The following is an 18,821-nucleotide window of genomic DNA, read 5'->3' as shown; positions in this document are numbered from 1 at the left end:
ACAACTGCAGGAATCCCAGATCAAGGTTTGTTTTTCAAGGTTTTATTTATTTATTTTTAGGGAGGGAAGGAAGGGAGGGAGAGAGAGAGAGAGAGAGAGAGAGAGAGAGAGAGAGAGAGAGAGAGAGAGAGAGAGAGAGAGAAACATCAATGTGCGGTTGCTGGGGGTTATGGCCTGCAGCCCAGGAATGTACCCTGGCTGGGAATTGAACCTGGAACACTTTGGTTCCCAGACCTCGCTCAATCCACTGAGCTACGCCAGCCAGGGCCCAGATCAAGTTTTTCTAAGCCCTCTCTTACTATCTTCAGTTCGGAATACCAGGGGAAGGGCTCACCAAAGAGTTTCTGCGACCCTATAGATACCTATACAGCGTGAAGTGCCAGGCTCCCCTTTGGATCAACATCTCAATCGATCAGAACAAATGGTTTTCTTTTGAAGTTCCTCTTTGCTAGGCTTGAAGTGGGCAGAAAGCACATCCCTTGCACAACAGAAGGATGACGTCACAGCACTCCTCTTGAGCGGGCCTATACTTCTCTTTCAGAAAGCATTTCCTCTCTAATCAGTGTTACAATATTAAGCTGAGAATGGGTGATAGTATAAGAGTCCAAGAAACATTTTTGCTGTGTATTATCAAGGCTGGTAACTTCTGTCTGGGATAGTATAGTCCTGTCTAGTAGAAATAGAATGCAAGCCACGTATGTAATTTAAAATCTGGTAGCCACATTTAAAAACTCAAAAGAAAAAGTAAAATTCGCTTCAATAATTATTTTATTTATCCAAATTAATCCAAAATTTATTAAAGAATCAATATAAAAATATTTCATGTTTTCTCATGCCACATCTTTGAAAACTGGTGTTTCTTATGTAACACAGCACATCTCAGTTCAACCAGCCACCTTCCAGGCGCTCAGCAGGCTCCTGTGTCTAGCACCTACCACGTTGTGGTGCTCAAGGCTTGTCCTGCTTTGAAGTTGGCTATCAGTTACATTTTATTCCCACTTTTTGACCATCAGCTGAAACTTCCAGATGACTGGAAGGTCACTTCACATTCTAAACCTACCCAAAGCTCTCTTGCCTACCTTACCATCCCCTCTGTCCTTCCCACCCACCTTCTATCACTATGATCTCCTTCTCCTCCTCTCTTTCCATGTCTGAGTCACTTACACTGGCCCATCCAACTCACACAGCAGATATGGTAGTCCTGACAGGGAAGAGAATTTCTATCAAAAGTTTGGGAATTAATGAATAGGTTCTCAGACTCCCTTGCCTTTAGTTTCTTTTTACTCCTTTCCCTACTTTTACTCTTTTTTCCCCTAAAATATTGAATATGTTAAATTGTAACCTTATGTAAACCATTGGCAACTTACAGTGTGGATATGGAAAGGTGGGCAAAAAATAAAGGAAGCTTTCTAATAAAGTACTAAAATTTCATTTCCTGTCATAAAGTTTCATTACAGTGCCATTTGTTTAGGGTTGAGGGCTAGCGATATAGGATACCACTATACTAGGGCACATAACAAGTGATATTTGGACTAAAGATTTATTTTAATTAGTAGATTTCCAAGTTATCTTGTTATTATTTTTTGGCTGAAATGAGCAGATATGCTATATGACCCATATTCAAAGGGTCAGAAAAAAAACATGTCAGTTGTTATTGGAAAAAATACATGTAAGAGCTTCTTCAGATAAAGATAGATATGGTTCTTTTCTTTGTTTACTTGATTTTTATTCATTTGTTTGTTCTGGGGTCTTTTCTCTCTATTTTACATGTAAATCACAGCAACCTAATGCCAAAGGAAAGGAGGTTTTAATTACATTTCTCTATATCAGTATCGGGCATCAAAAATAATAAAGATACTTAATATCTTCAGAGGAAAGTTGTGATTTTAACTTCAGGGCTAAAGATTGAAGAGTAAATGCTTAAACTCTCCAAAGGTCAGTTTTGACAAGAATTTAAATTATCTTTAGCCAAATCACTAATAAAATGGTCAATATCTTGAAGGAAATAATTTTAGAAATACTTCAGATTATTTCTTCTCTCAGGATTACTATCATAAATATGAAAAGGTAAGATGTTAGTTACCTTTAAAATAAAATACAAGATGCAGGTCTTATCCAGTTTTAAATAATAAAGATGTCATGTTTCTGCAAGTAAAGTACCTGCAAAAAACCTAATTAGGGCAATTATATTCTGCCTATGTACATTTTTCTAAGCAATTTTAATTTGATTCAGGCCCAAAACTCTGTTTCTATTCAACAACTGTTTACACTTGGATGAGGTGGAGCATTTCAGTTGTTAGTGGCGTGAATTCCATAAATATTACAGTAAATGCTTTGAAACCCTTCAATATTAAAATACCTTGCAAAGGGAATACATTATTTAATCATTAAATAGGATACTAATGAGTCTTTATTAAACCTTTTAGATAAACATTGTATTGACATCTAGTGGCTACAGAGGCTGATAACAGATATGCTACATTAAAAGCCCATGGAGTATCTTAAAATGTTTTTCATTTATAATTCACTGGAATGAAAAATGGGCAAAGTATACATGATACTGAAAAATGCTAAGGTATTAATAAGTAAGTATAAAATCATTTTGAATTGAAATGTCTAATACCAGGGATGGATTTGGTGGGGAGGGGCTCTGAGATAAGAATCCTATCAGAGCTGTGTGAGAAATACAGGGAAAGCACCTAGCTATCTGGTAACAGGTTGATGGAGGCAAGCCAACAACAGTGTCAACTACCATCTGCAGACTTCCTCCTGTCCCAGCCCTATGGGGAGCCGAACAGATCTTATCTCACTGAAACCTTAAAAATAGCCTCAGAATAAAACACTATTTGCACCTGGAATAAGGAAACCATGAATGGTTAAATTACTTGCGAAGATTACACAACTAGCAGAATGACAATCGGGACTTGAAACATCTGCCCAATTTCCAAGTCCAACCCATAGAGAAACCATTCTTCTCCTTATAAATGAGTAAGTGACCTGAGATGTTAATGAATTCAGTTAAAATTAACAAGTTAAAATAATTGTATCAGTCATTTAATTAACTTTTAAAAATTCACTTTGTGATAATCGAATCTTGCTTTTAGATTATTGAGCAGTTAGTCTCCTTGCATGTTACTTTGAATTCATTTCTACACCCAGCACTTGACATATACAATCACATGGTGCTTGTATATTAAACTGTTTATAAATGCAATGCATCCAGAAAGAAGATAGGGTTCTCTCACTGATGTATATTTATTTGACTTAAAAAAATTTTTTTGGTTGTTGTTGTTTCCTTTGAAAGAAGACTTATCATAAAATAGTGTCATGGCAATAAATACATGTAGAAGAGAGAGCTGAAAAAATCAAGATGATGACCTGGAAAATGAGAACATAAAACTTATGTTAATGGAGACAAGACAGAAGAAAGGCAGAAATTATTGGGTGTAGAATCTGAGAAGGGAAATGGTGGGTGACAGCATTGGCGAACATCAGCAAGGATGATGATGGATTTTACAAAGCTTAGTTTATGTGGAATCAGGCCCTTTAGATGGGAGGTAAAAGGGCATCCTGTTTTTAAAATACTTTTTCCAGTAAGAGTATAATTTGCATAGTCTAACATAGAACACAGACATAGATGCATATATGCGGTGTGTCCATAAAAAGTCCAGCCATTGTTAATATAATGAGAACAGTTTGTGTGACATCGATGTAACCTGGCAGCCAAGGAGAGTGGACTGGAATGTCATGTGTGAACAATGATGACTTCACTGTACTAGCTAGTGGAGATGGTAGACGCCATTGAATGAGCATGTGTACTATGTGGCTATCTACTCAAAACAATTGAGTGAGTGAAGCAACAAATTTGCTTCAAATTTTGCATTGAGCTTGAACGTTCCTCTGCAGAAACTATTTGGATGATTCAGAAGGCTGTGGCTATGGGCAATTGGAGATTGGCAGCTTTATTACTGACAATGTGCTTGCTCATGCATCACGTCTCATGCAGAGTTTTTGGGCAAAATATCAAATCACCCAGGAGATTCAAGCCCCCTAACAGTCCAGATATGGTGCCCCATGACTTCTGAATTTTCCCAAAACTGAAATCACATTTGAAAGGGAAGAGATTTCAAACCGTTGATGAGATTCAAGGAAATACAATGGGGCAGCTCATGGTGACTGGGAAAACTATGTGAGATCCCAAGAAGGGGCCTGAGGTATCATCGTCTTATATACTATGTTTATTGTATCATGTATATTCTTCAGTAAATGACTCTATTTTTTGTAGTACACAGCTGGGTCCTTTCTGAACAGATCATATAACTATCAATTCTCTGTCTTCCTTGCTGGCTGTCTGGATGATCCCAGCTCAGTGTTAGCTGTGTGAGTCTGGGTACAATGAGTTGAGGAAAGGAAAAAGAGCACAGTGAGGGACAAATGTATTTCTAAGGCCTATAGTAATTCCAGGAAATCTAGAGAGGCTCCTGGCCATCTATGGCGTGGAATAGCACTCTGTTCACCTTCTGGGTGCATAAGCATTTATTAAGTGTTGCTATCATTGTTAGAAGATTCTCATCCAGACGTATAATCCCAAATTTAGCCTGGGACTGGAGGAAGCTCTGGGGAAATGGAGTAGGGACATGAATTGGATATAAACTGTTTAAAAACACACTGATGAGGTGTTCATAACAAGCAGGAGAAATGACAAGAAGTTTGTGACAGTAGCATTTTTTATAGGAAAGTGATGAGTCTATTGTGAGGAGACAGGTACAAAACTTGAGTCTGAAACAGAGAAGTCCACTATAAGGACATAAAAACATCACTGAGGGCCTTAACTTAACTCTTAGATGAAGACTGAAGAAAGAAATAGGTCCTGCCTGTAGGTTTTGGGTAAAGAGAAATAAGTTGGTAACATAGAGAAGGAATTTTTTCCATGTTTAAATCAGCAGTAAGATACTAAAGACAGCTAAAGATAGGAACTTGAATACGAGCTGAAAACTTAGAGGAATAACAGTTGATCTGTAGTAATTTAGGGTATGAGAAAGTATAAAAAGAAAAATAAGAAGAAGTTGAGAGTGGATGAGAGGCTGTAGCACGTTCAGCAGCGAAGCACTGAGTATGGTGACGTGATCCTTCTCAGAAAGGACAGCTGATCAGGGAGTTGTGTGCCTGAAATCACTGTAAATGGAGAAGTATTTCTTTTTCCATTGGTGTTTTTTTCAGACCAAATTAGGGAAAAGTACGTCAGAAAGCATTTCCCAAATTTTGCTGCACATAGAAACTTCTGAAAAGCTTAGAAAAATCTCTTGATGCCCAGGTGATTCCAATTTTCTGTAATGTGTGAGAAGCACTCATAGAGCATGCCTGGAAATTTTGGAGGGAAATGGAAGAGCAGGTGATGTGGAGACTGGTCAAAAAAGGAGGGCAGAAATCACCTCTTGACATGGGAAAAGTGCACGTTCTCAATGACCCACATAAATCCTAACACTACCACTCCCTGGGCTGGGCTTGTTTTCTCAACCTCTGACTTCAGTGAGGCTCCGTTTTTGTTACTGTGATGCACTGAATTTTCTCTTACTATCTCGGAATATTAACATACTGAGCACACGAATTACAGAACGTCGTATGTCAATTGAAAAATGAAAAATGCTAGGTTGATGAAAACTTGGCATAAATTAGTCACAACATATTCAAAAATGCAGCTTGAATGCTGAGCCACACACAGGATGTGCATAAATATCTGATGCGGTGATCATTTTATGCACAGGGTATTGGATTTACTCTATCGTCCCTTCCATATTAACAAGTTATGAGGTATTGGAAATGTTTCCATTCAAATTTGTGAGGTGACTTCTGGTCACCCATTTTTCTCTACTTTGTTTTTGTTTCTGTGCATTGTTGTCACAGAAAACTTCGTTTCCCAGAAGCCAACTCTTATCACCAAAACATACTGAAAAATAATGGTGTGCATCTCATTTTTCATCTTTGATGAGGTTTGTTTAATTCTGTACTATCTGCCTTTGCTTTGATGCCAAATCAGATTAAATTTGCAAATATAGTATGCTAAATTTATAATGTAAATTTAAAACAAAATTACTTATAAGAAACCAACATCAGCACCTAGGGACAAGGCTAAAATATTAGCATAATTTATACCAGTAACGATATTCTACTCTAATTATTTGTGGCCAATTATCAATTTCTGGTCGATGCTAGTATCATTCACTATAATTATTTCCCTAAGGAATGCTCTCTGGATATAATAGAAAGCTTCATAATGTTTCTTTTCTTAGAAAAATAATACTTATTTTTCTAGAACATTTTTAACCTAGGAAAAACAAAAAATCTATGAGAAAATCAAATCTGAACCTTTACTACTGAGGATTTCTCTAAGATCCTAAATCTTCAGGTCTTAAATATCCACAGCCGACAAAAGAAATTTCTAGAAAGAATGCTGAAAATATTGCTGTCTTATCTGCTTATTTTTATTAATTTCAATTCTGAAAAATTTTGAAACTAGAAAGACTAATTTATACTTTGTAAGTTAACATTTTAAACATTCATTTCTTTTTCTTACATATATATTTCCTTTCTATGAAAATCAGTTACAAAGCCTGCAAACACTACCCTTGCATTTGAATTCCTAATGGCTCCTCCCATTGTCTCATTTCTGTTTGAACCTGTCAATCAACAGTGAAAAGTGCTAATCACTCCCACAAACTCCCATCTTGCTCACAAAAGTACCAGTCACTGAAAAAATAATACCAATTGGTCATGGATGGGCAGGAAATCTCACTAGGGATCCAATTGCACAATGGAGTTTATTAAGTCCATTTTGCTCAAGTCCAGCTCTCCCTGCATGCAAGGGTTTGGAACTTTAATTTCAAAGTCAGCTAAAACCGGCTAAGGTAACTTATATTCATTAGCCCAGCTCTGACTGAAGCACTGTGAAATCTCTTGGTTAGTGCTTTAGGTTCTTGATAATAGCAGCAGCATTTATTTTTACTCTTAATTATTTTCCTCTTCATTTTAAGAGGGGAAAGAGATTTAGTTGAATGCTACTTGTTTTAAATTCTTAATTGGTCCATGTTCTTTTGCAGCTGCTTATTATTTTCAAACTACATTATTTTACGTGACTAAACATCCGCAAGAAAGATATTTCTCATTAATTCTCCCTATGCAGCAGTGCCCCCTCTCAAAGCCATGGCCACAATTATTACTGAAAAGCAGTTATGATGTGTATCTACAGCATGGGTCATAAAGTACCATAGCCTCAGGTCACACAAAGGGATGAAGTTCGGCTATCTTATCGTCCACTTTATTCGGAACACCAACTTTCTTCCAGTCTTTTTTTTCCCCCTTTTCTTTTCTTTCTAACTGTAGCTGACTTGCTTTCTGCAAGGTGGCAGCCGCAGGAGGCCCATGTGAAGGAAGAAGAGGAAGATGGTATTATCATTAAAGAATAAACAGTCATTACCTTGTAGAATTCTCTGGAGTGATTGATTACCTCTCCAGCTTATAAGAACAGGCCTGGGAATATATAATAATTGATTTCTATTACTTTTGTGTGTTTTCCCTTTAACTTTACAAAGAAGCAACATAGTTTAATTGACTTTAATTTCAGATTACATATTTTTATGACTTCTTCTGTAGTTGTCTAGGAATAAGAAAGAACAGATTTGCTAGCCCCATGAGCCCTGTTATCAATCAGAAGTTGGAAGCCACGGTGTGCATGTGCTCACATGCCTGTGTGTAGGTGATAAATGTCATCACCTATCTTGAACTCATCACTGGGCTGCTTTTGTCTTTTAATGTTAGGTTTAGATGCGTTTAGAGGAATCCTAGGGGCTATCACAATTAGAGAATGGTCGGTGGTTTTGGCAAGGTCTGGTGTAAGCACAGGGAGAACGAAGCCTCTCCACGGCAAGCCTTGCAGATATGTGTGGGGCAGGCCATCGAGAAGGGTGATGCTGGGCCCTATTAGACATCAAATGTGCTGTCCCTGCTGTGATGCCATGGGTTCCATCAAGTTCCTGTGAAATGAAACTTAACCTACACCTCTAGCCTATACTGTGACATTGTGACAAGCAGACATGTTTTAGAATAACTGTATGCTTTTAGCTGCCTGGGAAATTGAGGCATGGATTGTTACATAATGCATCCAGGAGAAAAGGAATCAAATTGTAACCAGGCACGTAGGATTGATACCTTAATAACACTAAGAGTGTCTTAGGCTAGATAATAATAGTTTTGCTATAAGACAAAGTAAAAAAGACAGTCTTGTCTTAGGCACTGAGTCTCTGGCTTCCTGCAAATTACTTGTAGAATGCTTCTCTGACAGTTGACACATTTTTGTACACTATATATTCATGGATATAGACACACACGCGTGCACGCGCGCGCACACACACACACACACACACACACACAAACACGAGGGTCCTGGACTTTTAATGGTTTGACTTGTGATTTCCTGGTAGGACCAGTACTTCAAAATTTGAATTTTGATTTTTTGTCTCAAGGTAGCTCTAGGTATGATACTTTCTCATGATGCTGGCCAGCGACAGAAAGCCACACAGTCATGAGGGTAAACAATCGACACTCGACAGTGTATGGTCTTGCCAGCATTTTCTGTATATTGTGATTTGAGCACGTTTAAGGTAGGCTAAGCTAAGCTATGATGTTCAGTAGGTTAGGTGTATTCAATGCATTTTGACTTAACAATATTTTAAAATTACAATGGGTTTATGTGGATAAAACCCCACCATAAGTCCAGGAGCACCTGAAGTACCTTTTCACATCAAGGTATAAATATGGGTTAATTGACCTTTCTTCTTCTTTTAGAAATTGATTATTCCCTTTTCAAACGTTTATTTGCCTGCTTAGCCCATTTGTCTGGCACATCTTTGGTGACTGAAAAATGTTTTCCAAGTCTATAATAACTGATCCCTGAGGGACTGATGATAATATTTCAGCAAATGCTGATATGGCCTGTGATTAGGGTACTATTTATTCTTTGGCACTGTTCAAAAATAACAAAAGATAGCAAACAATTCCTAGAACACTTCTCTAATTTCAGGGATACAAAGGAACTACAGATACCAGTACAAGAATCTGAAACCTCCTAGGAGCTGGTGCACCAAAATTTGGGGGACCTAGAAAGGTTTTTAGTTCTTCATATTACTGTGAAGCAAGATTCCATTACTGAAAACAATCTACTAGATGAGCAAGAATCATGTTATTAGCATCTGCTGTTTAAAAGTTTCAGGATTTTTCTGAACTTTTTTCCCTCTTTCTAAAAACATATAGCAAAATTATTTCAATGTAACAGATACACAAAATGAGTAAATCTGTATGCTATTTATACATTGCCTTTTAGAAGTAAAATCATGTGCCAAATAATAAAAAAATACTAATTAATTTCTGATACCTAATTTATACATTTTCTTAAAAATAATTGAGAAGCATTTTCAAAATTCAAATCTAAAGATCCCAGCTCAGAAAATTCTCAATGAGTCGATAACTGATGAACAGCTTTCTGTTGAAGGAATTATTGCTTTTGTGTCTTGTAAAATATTTGCAAGTCTAGGAAATCAGAGTGTAGTATTTGGAGCTGCACCTTAATAGTGAATGATTTCACTAACAATACAGTGGATCCAAACAATGTAGCTGAAATGTGTGACCACAGACACGAGGGTATCACTTGAACAATGCCACCAATAGCATGAGTGACACTCGATGGTGGAACAGTGGGCGACTGGTACTTAGTGGTCTTGCGCTTTGTCAAGTATTCCTTTTTCTTTCCCTTTCTTTCCCTGTTGGCTATTTGTCATTCTCAGAATACTGGAGGCTTCCCTTCCCCTGGACCTTTTTGAACTCTGCTGTCTTTGAACATCGTCGATATTGCAAAAGAAACTATTTACCAGGCAGTAATTGTATGCCACCCCTCATGTAAAGGTAAATGATAATGAGGTATGTGCGAAGAATAGACAGCCCTGTCAAAGGGGAAAAGAGCGGCTTTTAAAACTTAAAGGCAGACAAAATGCCTTATAGACTTGTTCTGGAGTAACTGTATCAATTAACCACGCTAAAAGCTCTAACTCAGATGGGCACTGCACACAGCATGTCTACTAGTGTTTTATTATCAAGGCCATTATGATGAGTTCTTGTCCTAGACAAAAGGAGAACAGAAAAAGAATTCAGGCTGACAAATTAGTCTTGAAATCAGTTTCATTTACATAACGACTGGAAGTTCATTAATAACAGAGTTTTAATTATTCATGCTCTTGTTTCACTAGATACAGCAGTTTCCCCCCTGCTGTGTGGGATGTCTGGATTAGCTAAAATGAACCTCAGCAAACTGATAGGCTGCCCAGATACTCAGCTGCTTTTCTATTTTCACACCACTTGAGATAGGGGTGGGGGAGGATGGAGTATGTGTCCAAAGTGGGGCTGGGTAATGAGGAGAGGTAGGGAGACAAGGGGAAGGCGCTGAATGGAGAAAAAGAAAGCTAGCTAGCAGGATTCTTTGGGGTTTGTAGTACATGTTTGCAGAAAAGAAAAACAAGGAAAAATGCAACTGTTACAAATTTGTTCTTGATGGGAGCTTCCACCTGAGATGCCTGTACTTTAAATATCAATCATTAAATATCAATCATTTCAAGATTTCCTGATGGGGCATACTACTAATTTGGTTGTATGTGTGCGTGACAGTCCCTTCTTTTATATTTACATGTAGGGTTTATTTTTGTTGCTTTCAGAGACGGGGGGAGAGGAAAAAAGAAAAGAAACATTTTTCACCTTCCACATTGTCAGGACAAACCTGAGAAACATGTTTAAAGTTGGCTTCAATACAGTTTTCTGTAATGAGAGCAGTATTGTCATCTTCATTCTCATTGCTAATAAATAATGACATGAAGGATATTTTTCTGCAAAGAAATGAAACTTTTCACACACATCAATCTCCTTATACAGCCTCAGCATCACCTCAAGAAGTAAGTAGTTCAGGGCCGAGTGGACAGCACATTATTGCATTTCTGGTTCATTTGTTGTCTATATATTTTACTGACTAATTTGGGTAACTGTCTCAAAAAAGAGAATCCATGACAGACAAAAGCAAAACGCAGTTGTTCCCAACACCTCTACAGTCAGCGAGATGGGGAAGAGGCCAGAGAGGCACCTCTCCCGTTGTGAAGTCAGACGGACCAGAGCCGCGGGGCTGGGTCTCCAGGGCTGCGTTCAGAACAGTTTTGTGATGATGGTTCTGAGTTTGGGGAATCATCATTTAAAAAAGAAGTAGAAATATTTAAAAGAAAAAAATTAGTGAGGAGAAATGACATTTAACAAGAGGTGACCAAATACCAAGTGTTTGTGTATGTTCTGCTGGATTGAAATTTCACAAAAATTATTACATCCATTTCACTGAGAAGGAAATTAAGCTTCAGAGAGAGCAGGAGTCCAGCTACTAAAGTAGGGGCTTAGAATTCAACCCATGTCTGTCTGGTACCAACTCTCTCCCTGTGGCATACACATTTGAAGACAATGATTATGATTTTTTTATACAAAGCTTATACAATTTATTTTTCTACATTAATTTTCTCTATCATGCCCTCAAAGACAAATGATATTTTTTATAAAATAAACATAACAGCTTGTTTTTTCAGGATATGGATAGCTTTCTTAGATCCTGACTTAACTAGAAAGTCATAAAAGTCAAATATTTAAAGCACGAATAATACAGAAGCAAGGTGTTAATATGAACAAGGCTTATTTGTTGTAACAGAATAATTAAGAATAAGACTGCGCTACCTGGTAACTTCAAGTCCATTGCCGCATTTGTAGATCTTACAGAAAATAATTAGTCACCAGAAGCTACCATCTCTTATCACTTCAAGTTTGCTTCTAAGTGGGCATTTTTGTCCACATACTGAGAACGACAGTGATGGACTAATAAAGCTAACTCTCCCTTTGTTTCTTCTCTCTGTCTTCTTTTTCCTTCCTTCCTTCCTCCCTATTTTCTTGTTGTTGTTGTTTTTCTATCATCTATTTATTTCTGCTTTAAAGAATTCATGTTTACTGGCTAGCTTTGAGTTTTGTTTTACTACTTCATTCCTGGCCAGGTCCTTCCCCCAACCCTGTTTTGGCCCATTTTATAACTCTATCTTTATATGGGAGATTTTGAATGATTAATCACTGCTTCAGAGTGCTCAGAAGCTCTCAACACATTTACAACATTTTATCTTTTTATCTCTCTAAAGTTTATATGTATAGACATTAAAGTACAAAGAGATTACATGGCATGCCTAAGGGGGAAAAAGTGTTTTGAAAAGATAAAACAAGATCCTTTACTAGGGAGCTACCCCAAGTGACCCACTGGATTTCAGTGTAGGCACAATGAAAGGACAGCGCTATGTGTGCGAAAGTCAGAATCTGTGCAGGTGCCTGGGCTATTGCTGACACTCCGTGGCCTCTGAAGTGGGACTTTCTAAAATACTGCCTTGGCAGATCTGAAAATTAAGCCATGAAAGACACTCCTCTCAATCTTCAGTCAAAGGTTACTAGAAAAATCTGACACGATCTTTAAAAACATAATGAAAACAAAGCCTTTAAAAAAAACTAAAAGAAACTAAGTTTTTTAAAAGCTTTGTGCAATGGGTGATGTGTTTGTTCTACTATAAAAACATATTTAGTTCTATTTTCTGGGCTTCCTCACTTCTTTAAAAACGTAAAAATATTGCCAAAGGACAAAGAAAACAATGAAGGTTGTATGGGAAAGAGGAGGAGATGGAGGAGACATCTGGATCGCGTTTGATCTGGCAGCCCTTCCAGTCCCGTTAGGTGGACGCTGCCCTAGGCGAGCAGGAGGGGTCTGCCTGTGCTGGTATTTGATTTCCAGGTGCAAGTATTCACTCACCAAAACCCTGACCATATGCTGCCACACATCTGCATGAGAACTGCTGTTTCTCATACTGGATATAAGATATACACCTGACCAAGGCATGCGAGATAGATGGTCCCGAAGTGGCAAAAATTCCAGGCATTTCGCAGCGAAGACGTGGGGCATGGAAATATTGCTTGTAGCAATGCCTGTACGTGTCTTTTGCTTGGTTAGACATGGAGCATGGTTAGTAGAAGCCAGGAGATAAAATTTTTCTAGTCCTGTTTCTGATCATTTTGGTCAGTTTTTATAAAATAAGTGACTCTCCAACCCCCTAGAAGCATATCCAACCCGTGGGGGGAGACATGTTAAATACACAAATTTATGTTGACAGGCTAGATCTCATGTTAAATGTGCTTACTACAATGAATAAAACAAAATGAAACAAAATCACTCACTAACCATTGCCAAACTGCGATTGTGTAGGGCATTGATATTTACCAAACAGGAAGAAAGTCTATGTGGAATAATTATTATTTTGTACATTTGGGCAACATAGGTATTTTTTTTTTATCCGATTCTCAGTTTTCCCATCTTGAATAATAAAGATGATATATATTTCTCACTTTGGATCTTTGTAAGCATTCAGGATCATACCAGTAAGAGCATTGCAGTTGTGTAAGACATGGCATTTAATATTATTGTCTAACCGAAAGTTAGGATGCCAGTTTTGTCCATTGGATATTCAACTTATAACATGACGTTACAAATACATAAATTCTATCATGGCAAATTGAAAGGCATCTGTGATTTGCTCTCAAGGAAGGAATCAGTAATGATTGCAGAGGCGGCCCCCTCTGTGGAATGATGTGGGGTCTCCGTCTAGAGAATTTGCCAGCTGTGATCAGAAGGAGAAAGCCCTGGAAAGAGAATGCCTTGGAAATATTGAAATTTTCCTATCTCATCTCTTGGCTATTTTATATATGCACCTGATTTTTAAGATTCATTTGGCTAGAAATCTCTGTTATCTCTCACTTTTGTAGTTTTTACAGTTATTAAAGATAAATGTAATAAAAAGGAAAACGAAATACATATATTTTTGTTAGTGGAATTTTAGTATATTCCACTCCTTTGCTTATTGGTCAATCATCAAATATTATCAATACTAATATTGAATTACTATGTAAAAACTCAATTCTGTGGTTGTGGTAAGTAATACATAATATTATTTTTAAAAAGAAAAAAATCAGAAACAATAAGCTGGTTAATATTAAATGTATAACTATTTCTATTTTTCTAGGGTATTAAGAGTCAAGACCTGTATTTTTGTAGTATGTTTACAGTTTTAACAATAGAAAATGGAATGTTAATGATCATATTCCATACCATCTATTGAGCAAAACTAACTTCTTTCTATATTGAGGACTGCAGACAACCTTAGTAATTTCTCTTATACTGGAGAGTAATAAAGGTAAAACTTAAGAAAAAAAGAAGTTTTTTCAGCACTTGAAAAGTTATCCTCGCTGCATTTATATAGCATCTGCATTTAGTACAATTTTTGTTCCCTTTAATGTCATAATCCTTCCTTTTAACAGATGGAAAGTGGATTTAGCATCATACTCGGGGAGTCCTTGGATCGTTATTTAAAATATCCACAGGATATGGATATTCTGTGCATTGGGTTTCAGTTTAGGTAATAACATGATAAAGGAAAGAGGAAACAATGGAGGGAGAAGAGACAGGGAAATGAAGTGCAGAAAAAGCAGTAAAAACTTTGAAAAAGAACCAAAGATAGCAAAAAAAGGAAAAGGGGAAACAAAGCAAAGGAGGAAGAGAATGAAATGCAAAAGGAGAGGGCAGAGAAATGGGGCCATGAATTCTTTGAGAAATTGTATTATCAGGAAATATTTTGTGGGATGGAAGCTTCAAAAGTAGATACACAATGATAAAATAAAACCATCTATAATGAAATTCCTTATACTGCTCTCTTAGGTTAAAAGCTGGAGCCTGTTTAGGAAAGAGGATGCAATAAAACTCCAAAGTGAATTTCATCAACAAATGGGTATTTATGGACCAGATACATGACTAAATTCTGTGAAGCAAATAACTATTCCAGAAGAATAATGACTTCAAAGAAAATTGGACCATACAGTATTTGCCATTTCTTTAAATATCATGTCCTAAGTAAGTTATTTGAAATCCACACTTATATTGTAACACCTTGAAGATACCCTTAGCAATAAATTTTAAGACTGCATTGATAGTTATATGAATTGTGTAGATCCTTACATATTTATTATTTTGTTTATTAGATTATTACATCTCACTTTCAAAATGAGAAACTTTGAAACTTGCAACTATAATTTCTAATAATTTAAGAATGATTTGAATCCCAATATTCAAGTACCTACATGCTAAACACCAAGAATTCATTGTGCGCTTTCTGTCACCATGGCCTCTGTCCTGATTCATCCCTGCATTTTTCCAGTCTTTCTAAAGTTTCTCTTTAACTCCAAATGTCTTAAAAACTCCAGATTCCATTCAGTGTTTTATGCTACATCTATAATGCCGAGTCAGCATATACGTTTAGCTCTGTGTTCTAAATTTTGCCTCCCGAATCATAATATATACGTTTTCATTTCTTCCCCTTTTCTACCTTTTCATAAAAGACTTCCTCAACTTCTACAAGGAGAAACACACGTGCACACACACATACAGTTTCCCCCTTTTTTGTCTTCTAATAGGTAACATGTCTTCTGGGTGCATAACTGACATGCTCAATACTGAGATTTGCATGCACTGCAACATTTTATTAGCACGAGGTGGAAATTCTTAAACATCACCATTTTTCAGCAAGGCAGCAGTCTACCAAGTGCCACACAGCACAATGTTGGAGGTGGAAAAAAAAATAAGGGTTGCCTTGTTAACTTAAAAATAAAAAGGTCTTTCAAAGTAAGAGGCAAAAACATACTTATTTGAGATCAATAAGAATAAGTATTTGGGAATCACTAATTCAGTCAGAAGCCCAAATAATGTTCCAATTAGGAGACAAAGGTCATAAGTCCTTATGAGAAGGGGAAAGGAATAATTATATCATTAGAAGGAAAGCGTTTCTACTGGTAAAGTTGACAACTTAGTGATGTTAATTTTAAACAATGTTTTAAATTTTTAGTATGGTAGTCATCAGCCCAGGAGTCATAATATCCACTTTCTTGTTCCCTTTGCAAACAGATTTTTTGGACACCCAATGGCTTAGTCCTTATCAGAAGATTACTTTGCCCTGTTTTAACATCCAGAGATTTGAGGCAGGAGACATGCAAGGCAGCTCCGGCTCCACTGCAAAGTGGCTCCATAGACATTGTTTACAGGCTGGTTCCAAAGCCCACATCCCTGGACATCCTGCCTGCCAGCTTGTTATCAAACATGTCCCAGTCTCCTTTCCACCTTGCATCCACAACCTTCTGAAATGAAAGTAAGGTTCTTCAGGGCAGGTATCAGGTTACACCTGTTACTGTGCTTTGATATGGTGACTGGCACAGAGTAGGTTTACAAAAAGTTTCTGGAAAGAATACTATAAGTCCAAGTTCTGACTTTATAATCAAGTTATTCTTAACATTTGCACAAAGTACCTGCTCCTCCCTTTTGGTTAGGTTTTTAACTACCTAAAGCAGATTTGTATGTTCTATCCAATGAACAGGGGAGCGGGGGGCTAGAAGGAAGGACTCAGAAGGTGATGCCCCTGGCCAGACATTGGGTCTCCAGACTTGCCGGCCCTATGCCAGCCATCCTGAATGTGTTGTTTAAAAGCACTTATACACACAGGATGTTCACTCTGAATTTCTGCACAGGAATCCTTTCCTTTGTTAGACTGGAAAATTAGCAAATCCCAGAGTGGCACATGCTTGAGAATTAGGGGGATTTTTCTTTCACAGTTTTAGTTTAAAACCTATGAGCAAAACGTGGGTTGGTGGAGCCACAAGTGATAGGAAAAGCAAGGGGCATCCTAGGAATGCTGGCTCCAGATGAAAGGGTTGCTCTTAGTTTCTGAATGTTTGTTTCGTGACATTTTCCAAGTATGACGTCCATGTATCTCGATGTTCTTGCATGCTCTCACCAGGTGCTTTTCAACGAAGCACTAAATTTCCCCGTGTCTACTCCAAGAGGAAACCTTCAGGTGGGTTTAATGCAGAAGATTAAGACTGCATTAAAATTAAGTCTGAAATGTTCTGCTACCAATTAGCCCTCTAGTATTTCTGTAAGCCTTGAATTTTTGATGCGATCAATGACACCAGTGGAGCCATCTTCTGTGGAGTGGTTATTAAAGATATAAAAATCAATACAAAGATGATACTTGGAAATCTATATCCCACAATAATGAATCACCATGAGAGCCCACTAAGAAGAATGTCAGTAAACCAAACAGAAGGTTTTTGCATAATGAAGTATTTCATGCCAGTAGAATTTAAGCTAAATTTTGCATGAGACCAAAGTCTTCAGGCTACACTTATGATACATTTGCCTGACAAGGTTTAAATAAGATGAAGCCACAAGCCCAGCCAGGCAAAGGGCTCCTCATGCATGTGGGGAGGAAAAAAAGGGAGAGTGAGGATTGAGATGTTCGTGGCTGAGCCAATAATGGCATGATTTAACTTTAATGACAAAATAGCATCAAAACTTTCTCGGTCAGTAATCCTCATTCAATTTGTTTTAAATGAAACATTATTTGCCTGCACGTTAAGTCCAAAGTACTGATTGTTATTGGAAACTGTGTACTGAAGCTTCACAGAGTAGTCAAAATTTAATTTGAACTGGGGATTGATTTTATTTCCTTCAAAGGGAGATTTTTTTCCTTCCAAAACCAAGCTGGTACATGACTTTGCAAATTTATTTTGGCTTTCTCCTTGACACAATTGTAAGTGACAGGAGAACATTTATGTGTTTTGTCCTGAAGGGACACAACAACATTGCTAATGATGCCACAAATGACTGGAAGCTGTTCTTTGGTTTGAGAGATATGGATTCCCTATGATTTTGTATCATCTGCTGCCAGAAAAAGCAAAAAATCAGCAAGCCTGCCACAACCACCGCCTACTAAACCGCTGTATATTTAATAGATGTAGAGTTTTATGCCTGAGATTTCCCAATTTACAACTTGTGAAATCCCAATTTGTGTTAATATTTTAACACAAATATTAAGTTTTATAGACAGGGATTAGGTAAGGGTGTATTTCTGTGTGTGTTGGGAGGTACAGAAATCATAAATGTTTCTACTCCCTCTTTCTCTAAGCACACGTAGGAGTCCCTCCTTGGAACTCTGAGTGGCAGCCTTTACGGAGAGGGCCATGCTCAAAATCACTGCGCATCAAGTTCTTAACATCAAAGTCTGGCTCTTCATTAATCAGCAAACTTAACTGATTTACAGAAAAGTCTTTGTTATTCTTGGAGTGTTTTCATCTACTTCTCATCCTGGTGCCAGCACAGTTTCCAGAAAATGAAACAATGACTGGTTTATGCTATTGCATATTGAGTCAGGTTTTTTTTTCTCTGTGCTTTTAATGCCTGTTTCAAAGGTTGACTTAATCAGCTGCGAGTTGTTATGGAGTCAGTCAGGGTGGAATTCCCACCGTTTTTTTTTTTTCTCCCAGCGTATCATATAACAATAAGAGAGCTAGACACACCTTGCCCAGATTTAACAAGTCTTTGCAGTTTTGACTTAATTTGTTTCCCTCACCTTTACCCCCTGAGGCTCCCAAAGCAAATGAACCATTCAGTAGCATAAAACAAGGGGAATTAGTTTAGACTTCAATAAAACACAGACCTCTTGCTGGCAGAATCTGCACGGATGCAGAATGTCTGCAGTTGAAAATATTGTGGAGTCTTGTCCTGACACGTCACAATGGTCCTCTTGAGCCCTCCTTGCCTAGGGAACCTCAACACCCACAGCTGT

The sequence above is a fragment of the Phyllostomus discolor genome, chromosome 5 (genome assembly GCF_004126475.2).
Source record: "Phyllostomus discolor isolate MPI-MPIP mPhyDis1 chromosome 5, mPhyDis1.pri.v3, whole genome shotgun sequence".
NCBI classification, from domain to species: domain Eukaryota; kingdom Metazoa; phylum Chordata; class Mammalia; order Chiroptera; family Phyllostomidae; genus Phyllostomus; species Phyllostomus discolor.
This window is presented reverse-complemented; position numbering follows the sequence as displayed.